The sequence below is a fragment of the Symsagittifera roscoffensis genome, chromosome 9 (genome assembly GCF_963678635.1).
Source record: "Symsagittifera roscoffensis chromosome 9, txSymRosc1.1, whole genome shotgun sequence".
NCBI lineage: Eukaryota > Metazoa > Xenacoelomorpha > Acoela > Convolutidae > Symsagittifera > Symsagittifera roscoffensis.
Genome location: NC_087070.1, coordinates 21898268 through 21914406, shown reverse-complemented (window position 1 = coordinate 21914406; position 16139 = coordinate 21898268).

Sequence of the window (16139 nt, the reverse complement as noted above, 5' to 3'; positions counted from 1 at the left end):
TTCATTGTGATTTCAGCTTGTTCTACTTTGTCTAATAGTTTTCGGAATTCTATATTTGATTCTCGGATTGATGCTGGATGTGATGCTCCCTTTTCTAATGCAATTTTCCGTAATTGTAGTGTTCAAATCACCATTAAGATATCTGTCATTGTCGCGTTTTTGCAATCATGTGTTTTGAGAGAATAAACATTTTGTAGTGAACTTTAGATTCTTGTTGCGAGCTATTTTTTTGTTTCATTTGGAAGTTTACGAATTTTGTTGCATGAAATTTTTTGATGTTGTTTCTTTTGTTCAGAGTCGAATATTTTTGAAAATTCTTGGGTTAATCGTTCCAAATCGGTTTTAATGTCTATGGGTAACACTGGAAACTATTTTTTAGCTGCGCCATCGAGTGTGGTTTGCATTAGTGCTGTGCGTCTGTGAATCTTTTTTTGATGTAGAGGTGTATTTTTAGGTTTTGGGCCGATATTCAAGATTAAGTTGGCTGTAACAGCATTTCAGTAGTCTTCGATTGAGTATTCAGGATCTGTTCTTGTAAATACCAAAAATGTTTTTTTTTTAGATTTTATAGATGATCCACCCCTAAGGTATGGCTTTATTGTCAATTGAAGTGATTCTGCTGTGTTTGGTATTTGTGTAAAATTTGTAATTTGATTTTTTGTAATTTCAAGTTGTTGTAAATAGTAGGGTAATGGAATTTCGTTTCTCAACGATTCGGGTTGATGACTTTGTGTATTTACATAAATTTGCAATTGTATGTTACTAATAGATGGTGTCAAATTTTGATGTTGAGGTTGTTGTTGCAATTGCCTTGATTGTTGACCTTGATTGTTTATGTAAGGTTCGAAATTATCTGGTTGAAAAATATCAGCTGGTAGATCTATATTATTCCGAGTGTTTTTTCGTTTATTGCTATTATATTGTTGTTGGTTGTGATGAGAATTATTTTCATCTTCAGAATATTGTAGTTGGTTTCTTATGAGTGGCCTGTTAGTTGGGATTTTTGTTGAAACAGTTAGTGTTTTTCAGTTTTGTCGTAGAGGTTTTCTTTCATTGTTGAAAATTACAGATTGAGCTTTTGGTCCGGAGCCGGTTGAATATAATTGTGTTTATGTGATTGATTTTGTGCTGTATAGAGTGGTCTTGCTATTGGATGAAAAATAATACTATTAGCGAAAAACTCCTTGTTATGATTTGCAAAATTATTTCCAATTGAGTGTTTTTGCTTACTAGATGATCAGTTTTTAGTTATTGATCTGTTTATTTGATGATTCATATGTGAATCTTTCGGAAGGACTAATAATTTAACGTTTGATTGTACTGTCGCTGGTGAAGAATGAATTTTATCCTTAATATGTGTTGTTGTAAGAGTTAAATAAATAGGGGAAGTTTTTTGTTGTGTTGTCTTAGGTAGTGTTTGAACTATTTCTTCGTTCACAAAGTGTGATGGAGCTTTGATATCTTGTTTAGTTAAGTTTTTAGTACCGTTAAGAGTTTCCTGTGTTTTAATAAATATTGAATTTAGGCTATTGTTACTTGTCCTATCATTAAATATTGCGTTATAATTTAAGGGCGTGGTGTCAGTTGTGAGTGGAGTTACTCTTAAATAATCTCTGTGTACGGAAATGTGTACTCTGCTGCAATTGCTTCACTTGAAATATCGTTTGGGATATTAAAAATGAAACATGAGACCATTCAGGTCTCCATAAAAATCTTTTTTGTCGGCTAATATTGTTTTGTCGTTCGTTTGTGGTCTGAAAATTTTTCTTCCTTGCGACATTAGATTAGGTCTAAACTGTGTTGAAACAAATTAATAAAAAACCCTGATAATTTTCTTCGTAAATCAATACCAACTGTTTGTGATAATTCACTATCGGTGATTGTTTTGCGGATGGAGTTTAGGAATGGTAAAAAAAAATGTCGAGATAATTGTGGTGGTGATACATAAACTGTTTCAACTGTTTCTAATATAGAAACATAACTATAAATAATGCCAAAAACATCAATTGTGAAAATTGAGTTTGTTCTTTGTGAGTTTCGATGTTGAATGTTTTTGATATATTCTGTAAAATTTTTTGAGACATCTATTTCTATATCTTTTGTTTATATTCAATGTGATGGTTGATTTGATGATAGTGGTGGTAAAATTATATTCAAGAGTAGCTATGCCATAATGTGAAGTGATATTTTTGATACCTGATAGGTAGTGGCCAAGTATTTGATTTCAGTTTTTACTTCAGAAAAATTTTGTTGACCTGGACCATTTCCTTTTTCAACTAAAGTTGAGATTAGATTGTGGCAAAGTTGTACTTGTCCTCTAGCCGGATCGCTTTGTGGATGAATAACAAAAGGAAAGAGGGAGTCGTCGTCAAAATTATCATCGTAGTGAATCAATTTTTGTGAGGAATTACGGTTAGTGTGTAATTTTTAGAATGACTTGTTGGTCGCTTCCAATTGTAGAGTCTTACTGGTTTGCGAAGATATGAATTTTTTATTCTGCTTTTACCTTTTATAGATGGTGCTGTTGTGGAATCTGTTTCCGAAAATTATTTTTTGGTCTTCTACTGGTTAACCTCTGTCGTGGATTAGACCTCGAAGGTTTTGATGTTCTTGTAATAATGTTGAGTCAGATTCTAAACCTGCATTTCGTGTTCTGGAAAATTGATTGATGTTTTCTTTTTGTTCTGTGATTATTGCCTTGTTTTTTGTTGGTTTTTTCATTATTATGTATCTTATCTTTTGACTTTGCAGTGTAATTACAAGACAATATCTTTCTCCCATAAGTAAACAATTATGAAGAAAGATTGTTTGTTTGTTTCCTAGATTACCTTTTGACATAAGTGTTAGAAGTATGGTTGCAAAACCCAAGGGTTGGGTTTTTTAAGTCTTAAACTGTTAGTCCTTACAATTTTTCTCGGGTTAATTTAACCCTGGAGGTTAGATCTCGAGTATAGAAGGTTTGGAGAGAGATTATGTCAATTCGTTAGAAGAATTGGATACTTTCTCAAGTGGTTCATTTCTGTGAGAAATTTAGTCTTACAAAGTGTGTGATTTGTGATCAAGAGTTGTAGAACAATAAATCAATCCCCAAGTTATAACTAAAACACTAGTAGATCGTTAGATATATTTTTTTTCACAATCATATCAATTTTAAGATTTCCTTCAGCCTGGGTCAACCAAGAGGAGGGACTCAATGGAAAGGATGAGTAACCGAAGTTCTTCACTGTTTATACTAATTAAAAAGCCTAGTGATTTGAGAAATTTCAGTTAGTCCTGGGTCGTTTGTAAAAGTGCGAGAGTGTATCGACGTTTGAGTTCGTTAGACATTTGTATTAAGATGTGGGGGGAATAAAATTGTTCTAATTGATCCAAGGAAATCCTTGATGATCAAGTATCTTTAAAATGGTATAAAACTAAAATTAAGTTAAAAAATAAAGATCTAAGGATCGCCTTAATGATCTGGTTTAAGGGGGACTGAAACTATTTTTTAAATAGGATAAACCTAGACAATATTGTAAAGGTTAAAGATAAAGGTTAAAGATTAATAAAAGACCAGGGTTTTAAGAAAAAAGTTTGTTTAAAGTTAAAGACTCAAATGACATTAGTTTTTTGAGTGATTATGTGCTATATTTTAGATGAAGAATCAAAGAAGGCCGACGGGTGAGAGGATGAAGATATGATTCCTTGAGAAGCGAGGAATTTTTTAAATTTTTTAAAAAAACTAAATCAAATTTGTTTTACTAATTTTGTATTTTTTGTGCAATTAATTTTCGGTTTTACAAAAATTTAAAATTACTGCAGATTTAAAATAAATTGTTTTTGTTGATTTAGATCTTAAGTCTTGGTTTTATATGTTATCAGCTATACATCATTAAAAGTAAAATGTCTTGTGCTCTCAATCGAATCTTACTGCTCCAAAAAAAAATTTTTCATATGAGTGAATGAAAATGTACTGCATTGATAAATTTGTAGAGAAGTAGTCGTTGCAGTTTGCTGTTTCGTTTCACGTTCAATGTTTTTTTTGCGTTTTGACATGGTGTAAGCTTGAATACTCGTTGGTATTGAATAGACTTATTGAGATGTGGAGGTAGGTTTTCAATACTTCTGAAAATTTTGTGTTATTTTCTTTGGATCCTACTTCTTTTTGGATTTTGTTAAACCTAAATTTGTAGCGGTCTGTTTGAAAATCTTGGTCGCACCAGATGAATTTATGTCAGGGGTTGATCACATCTTATTTTCGGCCGGATACATTCGTGCAACTTCTTAGTCTAATACCGATCCTAATCTTACTCTTATATCTTCTAGTCTCAATTGATCTAGTATATAGATCAAGTGTTAGTTAATCATCATGATTGGTTTGTAGGGAGTATTTCATAGAGATAGTTTTGTCAATAATATAATTGGATATATATACTAGTTTTAAAGTGGTTTCAATATTTTTTGAACAGATTGAAAGAACAAGAGTTACTTAAACAGGAATGCATTGTAAAAATCATCTGTTCTCACTAACAAATAGAGGCTCACTTGTAGCGCTAGTTTTTTTTTGAAATTTAAATTAAATCCTTTCAAATCAAAACAAATCGCTAAAAAATTTGGTTTTTCTTGCGCAATTCCTTAGATAAAAACTTTTAACTTTGTTAAAAATTTCTATCAACTTTTAACTTTGTTAAAAATTTCTATCAAAAATTTCTATAAACTTTGTAGTTAGCTGTGATAAACTCTTCTCGACTGAACGTAGCTCTTCAAAAAAGATTCCTAAATACAAGTTTTTATAAAACTGGACAAGCGCAAAAATTAAATAACTTGAAACGAGATTAATAATTACCATTAAACTACAGTTTTTGTAAATTTTCTAAGCTAATTCATCAAAGATCAAAGTAAAAAAAACATTTGTAGCCGAAGTATCATCGATGCACTTCTAGGACTATTTCATTTATTCTAGGATAACAATCTACAAACAGTTTTTCATTTTGAGCTCCAATAATCAATATGAAAAGTATTATTGTGAAGTTGCTTATTTTTCTCGGCAATTGTTTCAGCCATTTTTGGTACAGTGGCTGCTGCATATTTGACGGACAAATTTGATAAAGACGAGAAGCAGGTTCAATTTGCAATGGCAATGCACTGGCTTTGTTTCTGTCTGGAAGTGCTATGTCTTCTCATGGCCTGTATAGCTGCCTGTTGCAAGAAAAACGAACGGAAAGGAAAATAAATTTGAAAGGAAAAAGACATAACCAAAAAAGTTTCTACAATTTTCATCCTAGAATCAGAGACAATAACATAATATCTGCAATAACGACAAGGTCTAAAGGGTTGGTTTTAGTAAGAGATTATTTTTTTGAACGATCTTTTCTTTGATGTCTTGGAGTCGAGGAGCGAAACAAAATCAAATTATCAAAAGTTGTTTTCCGCATACGCTAGTGTTTTTTGAAAGTTTTGACTCGTCCTTCAAGAACGAAAGCAACATTTCAAACTCATATGCAATTGTCGAAATTTTCATTGATATTCCTTGTTAGTCCTTAACAGCTCCATTTTCTAGAAAAGGTCTCCAGCAAATCATTGATATTCAATTATCAAAATTTTGATTAACCTGACTGTATCTGCGGGTTAAAACTAAAACGTTTTTTCCAACTCTTTTCCCGTAACCGATCGAAAAACTTGCGAAAGAACCCTTTGCCACATTATTTATTATTTTGGCAGGGGAAAGCACGCCAATTATTATAAACGTTTGAGGGGGAGCGCGCATTTTTATTAAAAATGTTCTAAAATCTCTGGAAAAATCTTAACTTTTACAATCGAAGACTTTATAATGCTTTTGAAGAACTTTAAAGAGAATTAAGTCAGTCAAAATTTTGACCAATGAGTACTCGGCAAAACTCGAACTATAAATAGAACGCTCCTGTGCTATTTTATTAATTTTATTTTTAGGGGTGGCATCTCTTTAATAGAAACCATAGGGGCTCTTGTTAAACAAATCCACGAATTGTTCGAATGAGCGGAATTTAGAAATATATATATTATTTTTTAAAATTACTATCCAAACAATTCCAATATTGCTCAAAAAATGATTCTAGGTGCTTCTAAAAATCCAGTAGAAATAAAAACTCCTTTAACCAACTTGCAATATTTGTCAATTATCGAATCACTTGTCGTACATCAATCATATCAGATTACAATTTTTCAAATTATTCAAAACAAACGATTATTAAACTTGCGTAGTTTGAAAATATTATTATTTGCGCTTATTAAGTTCAGGAGCTAAAATTGATATGAATTAAAATATCCAAAAAAAATTTTTTGTAGCTTTGAAAAATCGAGATCAAGCGAATTCTAATTCTAGACGTCAGGATGCAAAGCCAAGACTTGTATTTTTGTGACATGGAAATTTTTTTAGCGAAAAATTTTTTTCTTATATATTTTTTTCTATTGGCAAACTTTGTTTTGTGGATTAAAAAAACCGATTTTTTTGGCACAAAAAATTCGAAAAAATTTTGCCGGAACAAGATTTAAATGAATAACTTAATGGTTTTATTTGTACTATTTAATCGTACTATTTGAAAAATAACAGTACTGTTTTCTCAAAACGGTCTGATTTAGTCGATAATCTAATTTTTAGGAGCAATGAACGTATTGAGTACTCTATGTAGGTCTCTTTTTTCATAACTTTTTCAACAAAAACGATTAAACTTTGTTCAAGCTCATTTTTGATGTTGCGCGTTTTGACTTCTGTTAATTTCAAAATTCACTTCCTTTGCTTTTTTAAAATGAAGGCAAACTCCACTATCGAAAAGCAGAAATGTACATATCATGAAAAACCTGATCGACTTCTAGTTTCGAAAACGGAATTTAATTGTCAGGTTTCCCGTTGCAATAGTAAAATTACTTATTGATTCAATTTTCTCAGTTTTTGCCCTTTTCATCAAAAAGCACCAATCATAAATTTTGAAAAATGAATTTTTTTTTTGGAAAATCTAATAATTTTTTTTCTTTCCTTGTGTCCATTTTCCTTTTCCATTTTTCCATCATAAAGTCAACAACTGTTTTATCAACTAACTTTAAATCATCTAACTAAAGTTTATGCAAACGCTATTTTTGTTTTCTTTGATCGATCCATTGTTTGCTTAAAACAAACTCAATTTTTTTTTCTTCGATTGATTCATTGTTTTCTAAAACAAAATATTGGAAACTTTTTGCTTGTTTTCCAGGCAAAATTTGATTTTTAACTCATCATTTCTGACGGTAATTGCTGAATTTGCTGAAACTAACGGTTTGGTTTATCTGCTCGGAGAAAAACTCGTAGCAGACGACATTTTGTAACAAGACTCAGCTTCGCTTACTTTTGGCACCAAAAAAGTATTACCCCTGAATCAGAATCTCTCGCTTCATCAACTGCTACAAATTGTTGCTCCTTACAAAATGTTGATTTTTACGAATTTTTTGCTTGTTAATTTTCTGATACTTGTCAACAAAACAATTTTCAGTTTCAACTATTTTTCTATCTGTTTGGAGTAAATAACGCCCAATTTAATTTTTTTAAGGGAAGCATAAACGTCTAATTAAATCATTTCAAAATGAGTTAACGCAATTAACTTGTCCTAAAACCAATTTAAATGCTGTAACGTTTATCACTTTGTAAGGTATATAGCTTGGTGAGCAGGCCTTAGATATTCCGACTGCTCTGCAGTTTTGCGAAATAATTTTGGTTTACGCTTGCTGCAATCATTTTTTAAAAAAATATATAAAAGAAACCTTTCCTTCAGTTTTTGAAATATTTTGTCGATTTCAAACCAGAACTTTTTCACCGACTCTATGGAGCAAAATCAACGCTTTTATCTGATACAATCAGTATTTTTTTAACTCGCAAAAACTTATTGATTCGTTTTAAAAAGAAAATCTGAAAATCGTTTATTTCAAGAGTTGATTCTAGATTTGCGATGAAAAATTCGTGCACAGCTTGGTTGATTACCATAACAACTGTCGTTTTGTAACAGTTTTGGCAAAGCGAAATTTCCATTTTTTTCTACTTTGAAAGTTTCGCCGACACGCAATGTGAAGTGTAAAATAGGGCCTTAGGGTCTATTAATGTACTGTTGAGATCAAACAGCTACCCTGAGTGCATTTCATATAAAAGTTTGAGTCGGATTAAAGTGTACTCCAAAAAGGAAGAATCGTAAAGCTTCTTACTTGGTCCAACTTGGTGATTATTAAAACCCCATAATTTGCTGATGCATAGGTGAAACCTTGATTGGCGAAAATTTTTTTCTAGATTTAATTTAAAATTGTCAATTTTTGAGATCATGAAAAGTTTTATTCAAAATGGCTAGTTTTAATGTCACGACTAGCAAAAACATTTTATCAATAAACAGCTCAAAAATTGACAGCTTTCGTTTCTCATAGTCCTAAGAGGGTTTATATTTTACAGGTTTCTTCAAATTGTTTTTTTAGGAGTTTTTCTGCCATAAAAAAAAACAAAACTATCTGATCAAAAAAGCAGTGCTCAATGACTTTAGATTTGTTTAAGCGGATAGAGCGAAGGTGTTAGACCATAAACGGACATCTGGTGTTAAGTTGCGTAAGACCATAAACACAAAAACTGAGTCTTATACCTAACTCAGGGTTTTTTTGAGGGGTTGGGGGGGGGGGGTTAGGACCCATAGTTTTTGATTAAACGCTGTTTAATAATAATCCCTGTCAATATGAACTTGGTTCAGAAAAATTTTGATTGAAAATAGCCGTTATATAGCTTTTATAGCTATTATAGCCGATTGTATGAATAAGGTTTTAAAACTTTTTTTTAAATGTTGGTTGACTGGGGAAAACAGCTACTTTGTATGACCAAATCATTCAAAAAAAACTGGCCCTTCCCGCATCCAAGTTTAGTAGTAAGTAATCGATTATACTTTTGCAAGAAAGTTTAGCAAAAATTTTTGCCAAAAGTTGTCTAAAAAACAACGACGGGTAGACGGAAAGTCGGATCAAGTTATAATTTTGCAAAAGAAAGTCGACCGCAAAGCTGAAACTTGAAACTCAGACAATGAAACTGTATTGGCAGATGAAACAGATTATGTTTGGGACCCGAATTGGTCTCATCCATCATTGGTTAATATAACAACTGATAAATCAGCAATCACTACTGTCTTTGTTGATAAAGACCATGTTGGAATAACTCCACTTACTAATGATGCAACACCTTTAAATTATAATGGAATGTTTACTGACAGAACAGGAAATAATAGTTTAAACTCCACGTTCATTAATACACAAGAAAATTTATATGGAACAAGAAATTTTACATAACAAGATTTTCAAACTCCATCACAATTCATTAACGAAGAAATGGTCAAAACAATGCCAACAACAATACAACAAAACATTTTGTCCATTCATCCTACACTTACAACTCCACAAAACAAAAATGCCGCGTTTTCACAAACAACTATACAATCCAAAGTAAAACCTTCTGTTACTCCGAAACACTCACAAATCGATTATCAAACATTTAAACCAGCAACGACATCGCGACAAACAAATAAACGAAAAACTTCCAAAAAGAAAAAAATTTCAAGATCATAACTACAACTTTTTTGCATAATCATGATGATTTTTTGACAATTATAATTGATGATAATTAACAAAATTAGGTTTTTATTTATAATCGATTAGAATTGTGATATTTTCCATCAGATTATAATCTCTTATAATTGATTATAACTGATTTAAGTAAGACAAAAACCTTTAAAATCAATTATAATCAAGCATAATCTCTTATTTTGCCAAATTTTTGAGGCACCAAAACAATATTTGAGTTATATTTTATTGGTTCTTAATTTTCTTACAGAGCCTAGTATTCGCAAAATATGTACTTGAAAGGTCTTTAATTGTTCCAATAATGCTCTAATCAAAACAACGTTATTAGTAGCAAGTATGAACTCAAATTAAAACGAGCAGACTACACCACATCGCCCAATTTCCAGAAAAACAAAAATCTTCCTTGCATTTTTCGGTGATTAAAGTTCATGTATAGGGGAGAAGCTTCGTACCTCTTATGATGGCTTTAAAGGGCAATTTAAAATGTTTCAAAAAAAACGATATCAAACAGACATTTTTTTAAGTTTAAGTTTCAATTTAGTTTCAAAATTAAGTTTCAATTTAGGTTGTGATTCAATGCACATCAGGTTTGCTCCATACACCAAAGAGCTAATATGGAGTTTTTAAAAAATGGTACTCATGCAGTTCTCATGGTTTATTATGGTAATTCTATGTCAGGCATTTTTTGGGAAAAATCCTAAATTGTAACATAAAAAATTTAAAAAACGACACGAAAAAACTTTTCGAACAAAAGTATTTTCAAACAAAATTTGCGAGAAAAATTATATTTATTTTGTCTATAACGTCAGCCAATTGCTCGAAAAATTCATCAAATTTCACTTATTCAGGTTGGTTTTCATGCATTCAGCGCTAATAAGTTTTTTTATTATAAATGGTTCCCAACATTTTGGCTCCTTTATCAATTACGCAAAAGTAACAATCTGCGAAAAAAACAACAAGCTAAAAGTTCTCTTGCCTGATTGTGTTTTTTTTTCATTCAAATTTTTTTTAAAAAAACTTTTATTCTTTTCACATGATATCATAATGCAATTTTTCAATGCGAAATTAAAAATCGAACTACCGGATTGTTGTTTCTTATTCAGGGATGCTATGTTTTAAAATGTATATATATATATATATATATATATATATAATAAAACAACAGAAAATGAGGATTTTTAGTTTTATGGAAGAATGCAATCAAAAATTTTCCAATTATGGCAGAATGCTCGTCCTAATTTTTTGGTTGAGGTTGAAAACGTCTGTTTTTGTCTACAAAACCACGACGTGTAGACGGAAAGTCGGAACAACAAGAATTTTTCTAAGTGATTAATTTCTACAATTATTACAATTCTTCTTATTGTCCTGTTTGCATGTAAGAAAAAAGAAATGAAACAAAAGTTGCAAAACACTAGGAAGCCCAAAAGCAATTTAGCAAATCGTAGAACCGGGGCCTAAGAAATTAGACGACAAGCAAATTAGACGACCGTAAAGAAACGGAATTTACGGACAACAAGTATCTACTCAGCCAAAAGTTAATTTAAGCAGGTAAAAAAAATTCACGCAATTTGCTCCCAAGTTATTGTCTAAATTGGACAACCAATATTTACTCGGCCAAAAGATAATTTAAGTCTGTAAACAAGTTTTACGAAATTGCGCGCAAGTTATTGTATAAATTCCGTTAATTTCTGATCGTCTAACTTCCTGTCGTCTAAGTTCCTAAACCTCGTAATACTGTAGTCCAAAATTAGATTTCAGTACAGTAATACAGCAATAGTCAGTATAAAAGACTTAAAATTCCCGTATTCGAAAAGTATTGATTATGACATAAATTTGCGCAAAAATACTTCTTGTGAGAATGCTCCTAGTTTACTAATACAGAACGAAAAAACTTTGCGAGCTTTGGTTGCGAATACAGTTTTTCTCAGGCTCAAAGCTGCTACGAATGCTTAACTGATTTTATAGTATAACTTCAGAGCTCCGAGACACAGGAAAAAATTAGTTTTTTTTACAAGAAAGTTTTCATTGGTTTTAACTCGATTGTTGGTACATCCTGTTTAAAAAGTATCTTATAAGGTACGACATATGAGTAGTAACATATGTGATTGCAGTCACTCCCCTCAGATCATCCGACCACTCTTCCATGAATCAATCAGTAAAGGTTTTGAGGAGTTCATTTCAGTTATACTCTGAAAAATTCCAGCAACCGCTTCGCAATTTTCAGCCTCCCAGAAACAGTTCCCCATAAAAACCGAGGCTTGCAAATTTCTGTATTTTGATAATTTTTAATAAATTGAATGCAGATGAAGAAACAATCGTAAGTCAGGTATCATGTTCAAAAATAAACTTGATTTATCGGTTTTGTTTTGTTACTTCGATAGGCACTGATTTTATTAGTGAATGAAATGCTTAAATTTATGTTAGTTTTTATTAATTGATATCTTTAATTAATAAATTCAAAATTTTTTGTTCGTTAGCTTTCAGATGATTTGTATCATATTGTTTCAAAGAAGTTTAGAGAGCGGGCATTCTACTTCGTTAGACTTATTTGAAAATTACTAATCGTGCAATCTGGCTCAGGTTGTTAAATTTCAATATTTACCTTGCCTGAAACAGTTTTGCATAACTCTCTTGCTTTACTAAACTTATCTAGCCCGATAATGGGAACGAATCTTACTCGTTACAAGCAACCAAACTCCGAAAACTCTGGGAGACAAAGCTATTTCAAAACAGCGACCATGAGGAAAAACTAGTTTTCTCCCGATAATTGGTGATACATTTCAATAGCTCATCCATATCCAAAAAAAAACACATATGAGATCAGCCAATATACTTTTCGAATATTTGAAACCGTCAGAAACCTTCCTGTAATCGCCCATCATCTCCCCACGAAACAATGAGTAAAATCTCAGCCGTGATGCCGAAAAAATAGCGCCAATAGTTTATTGCATTATAACAGCTCGACCAGTTTTGAGTTGTAGTGATTGGCTTTTGATCCGTGAACAAGTTTTAAATATCAAATACATCAGGTTCGAACAATCGCGGTTAAAACATCCGGTTAAAAAACATATAAATCATAGCTCCATACATTTGAGACATATAAATTGGTTGAAAATATACCCACACTGACAAAAATGGTTTCGGATCGATTTAAATTGATTTTAAATCGATTTTTTGAAAAATTTAAATCAATATAAGTGTCTAAGAAGTCGATTTAAATCGATTTGGATGGATTTTCAGGCCCACTAAAATAATTTTTTTTGCAAACAAGGCGAAAAAAAAACATACCCTTTAGAAAGATCTTTGGAATTTTTTATTCGCGATTTTTTAAATATAAACACTCGTGCCAGATGTTATAGAACTCAATAAAATGATCCATATAAATCAGATTTTAAGCTCGAAAATAGGCAATAAAATTATAGACAATTATTGTAAATCTTATAGTAAAACAAGAAAAGGGTCAGAATAAATTAAAATTTGATCTCATTAATGTGCAATTAAATCATAGAGAATTATAAAGTTAATCAGATTTTGGGCAAAACTTATAAAACGAATCAAGAAAGAGGTCAATATAGATCAGTTTTTGAACTCAAAATATGCAAGAAAATTTAACGATATTCCGGTCTTTTTATTTGGTCTTTTTTATGCTACAATACGCTATGGATGTAAAATGAAAAATGATAGACAAGGAATAAATGCAATAAAAATTCAAAACTGATAAACCTCGAATAAAAAAAATCAATTTAAATCGATTTAAATCCGTTTTAATCCCCTTAAAAATAAAAACAATTACAGACTAAAAAAAATGACTTAAAATTGATTTAAAATCGATTTGGATCAATTTTTTTAGCTGGAAATTGAGATCAATTTGAAACAATTTTAAATCGATCTAAATCAATGTTTATCTTTTTTGTTTAATCTCCGAACTTTTTTCATACTAAAATTGATCTGAGTTTAATCAACGTACTTTTTTCACACTAAAATCTATCTAAATTTAATCAAAGTTTTTTTTTCATACTAAAGTCAATCCTAATCCATTTTTGTCAGTGCGGGTACGCATATATAGGTAGAGGTAGGTATGGCAGGTTTTATTTTCTGCATTTTATGAATATAAATGCGTGCAAGATTTCTCTCCTCAGTTCAATTCTTTTTGACATAGAAAAAACGATGAAGCTTTCGACTAAAAGAGGTTTTATCTTATTAATGTATCTTTAAAGTCTTTATTTATTTTTTAAATATTCCCCCACACATTATGCAGAGTAAAAAAAAATTAAGCCTACACTGCTGATTCAAATTAACCGGACAAAGTGAATAAAACTTGCAAGTTAACATGCGTTTTTCTTAAATTGGGTTGATTTTAGACAAAATTTTTGACATTAAATTTTGCTTAGATATTGAACGGGAAAAAAATGAAGCAATTTATTTTTCAAAACTCGGGCGTTAAGCTATACTCCGGGAACTATCTTTCTTGGTTGTTTTTGGTCAATCGAAACTACGCCAGAACTGCAAGATCGATTTCTGACAAAACTATATCAAAGTGAGTCTCTTATGTAATCCAACAATATTTGTGTAGGATATAAGCTCAAAATTTTTGCTAAGTTAAATTGTTTAGAATGGTTTTTACATACAAATTGGTATTCTATAAAGTGAAAAAATCATTTGTTGGCTATCAAACGGCTAAGAAATATAAACGGCTAAGAAAATTGTTGAGCTACAAAAAATTGACTTTGATATAGTTTTGTTGAAAGTCGACTTGGTATATGTGACGTAATTTTTGATTGACTAAAAACAAAATAAAACGGATAGTTTTGTGGGGTAAAAATTTGGGCCGAGTTTTCACAAAATATTTTGCATCAAAATAGTTCAACTGAAATTCTAGGCAAGGTTTGATTGATTTTTATCGTTTATGTCTGAAATCATATAAGTTCGAGAAAAAATGCGTTTTATCTTTAAGGATTTCTTCGATTTGCAAGAATAATTTAAATCAACACTATATTCACATAGCAAATAGACCAAATAGCTGGCTTCAACTCAATTTGCGTCAATTTCTAGTATTTTAACTCAATAGTTTAGCCAACTATTCTATGTCAAAAGTTGAAACTTGTTCTCATACAAAAATTCACTACGAGCACAGCTAGTATTTAACATTTTAGTTTCTGACTTGTTAGATCAAGTTGGTAATTGAGTTTTGACATTTCCGCTTTTACCCGGGTTGACCTCCATACACCGAAAATGCTTATCATACAATTCCATACATCAAATGTGTGGAAAAACGCTTGTCTAAAAATGGTTGAAAAAAGATGTTAACTTATTTCTGTGGCTGTTTGATTCTAATAAAACAGTCTGGTATTAAAAAACCGAGGTTTTCAATTTTTGAAAAAAAAATGCTTATCATACAATTCCCATATATGGAAATTGTAAGACTGGCATTTTTTTGATGGCGACACAAAAAACGTTTCAAGAAATTTTGAAAATTTGGCCCAAAGTTTTTTTGATTTTTTTCAACCGCAAATTGAATTTCGTACGCAAACAAACATTTTTCGAAAAAAATTTTGTGCATGCAAGATTTAATTTTTTGTGTGCATAACGTAGTCCTGGATACGTAAATATTGGCTTTTTTTCTTTTCACTTAAAAACGCTGAAAATTCTTGTTTCTTTTGTATGGGGTGTTTATATATGCCTTGATCAATGTCTGATAATTGTAAAATTCAAAAATTTAAAATAACCACCATTGAAAAGTTTTGCCAAAAACTAAAAGTTTGTTACTTTTGTTATATCAATTGTGAAAGACAGCCGAATTCAGGTCCTTTTCTATGCATTGTAAATGCAAAGACCAACCAACCTTTGGTGCTTTGAGTAACCAAGGTCTTTGTTACTTGTTTTTGGTTGCAAACACAACCGAAAATTTTTCAGAAAATAAATTTAGAAAGAGAAAATCAAACTTTTTGGTTTATGGAAAAACACCTATCATACCATTTTCACCTATCATACCTATCACATGGAAAAATGTTTATCATAGAGATTTCATACAATTTTCTGTACGTATGGAATTGTAAGACAAGAAGTTTCTCATATATGGAAACTGTATGATAAGAAGTTTCGGTCATCCCGGGTAGTTGAAATATTTTTGCTGAGAACGACTAGAACCTATAAGGCGAACAACCTATTTTGTGCCATTTCCAACAATTGTTGCTTCAGGTTGCATTACAGAATACAATGTTGAAAATCTTAAATGATCAATTTTAGTTACATACTTTATGATCCGTTTGTACCGTTCGCAAGACATTGATAGTTGCGTACACACGAATGAAAGCTGGCTTTTAGAGCAAACAATAAATGTTTGCAAACCAGTTGTTTCTACGCTCACGTTAAGTTATTTGGTATAACAACCCGTTCAAAGTATAGATAATACTATTTCATAAATTGCTGTATGACAATTGGTATTGTTATACACGTCCTCTGGAAAGTTTTCATGAAAAGATCAAAATTGTTTGAGTGGTATTCGTCTGTCGCTAGGTTTGCTAATGAGTGGTGCAATACTTTCATCGTTT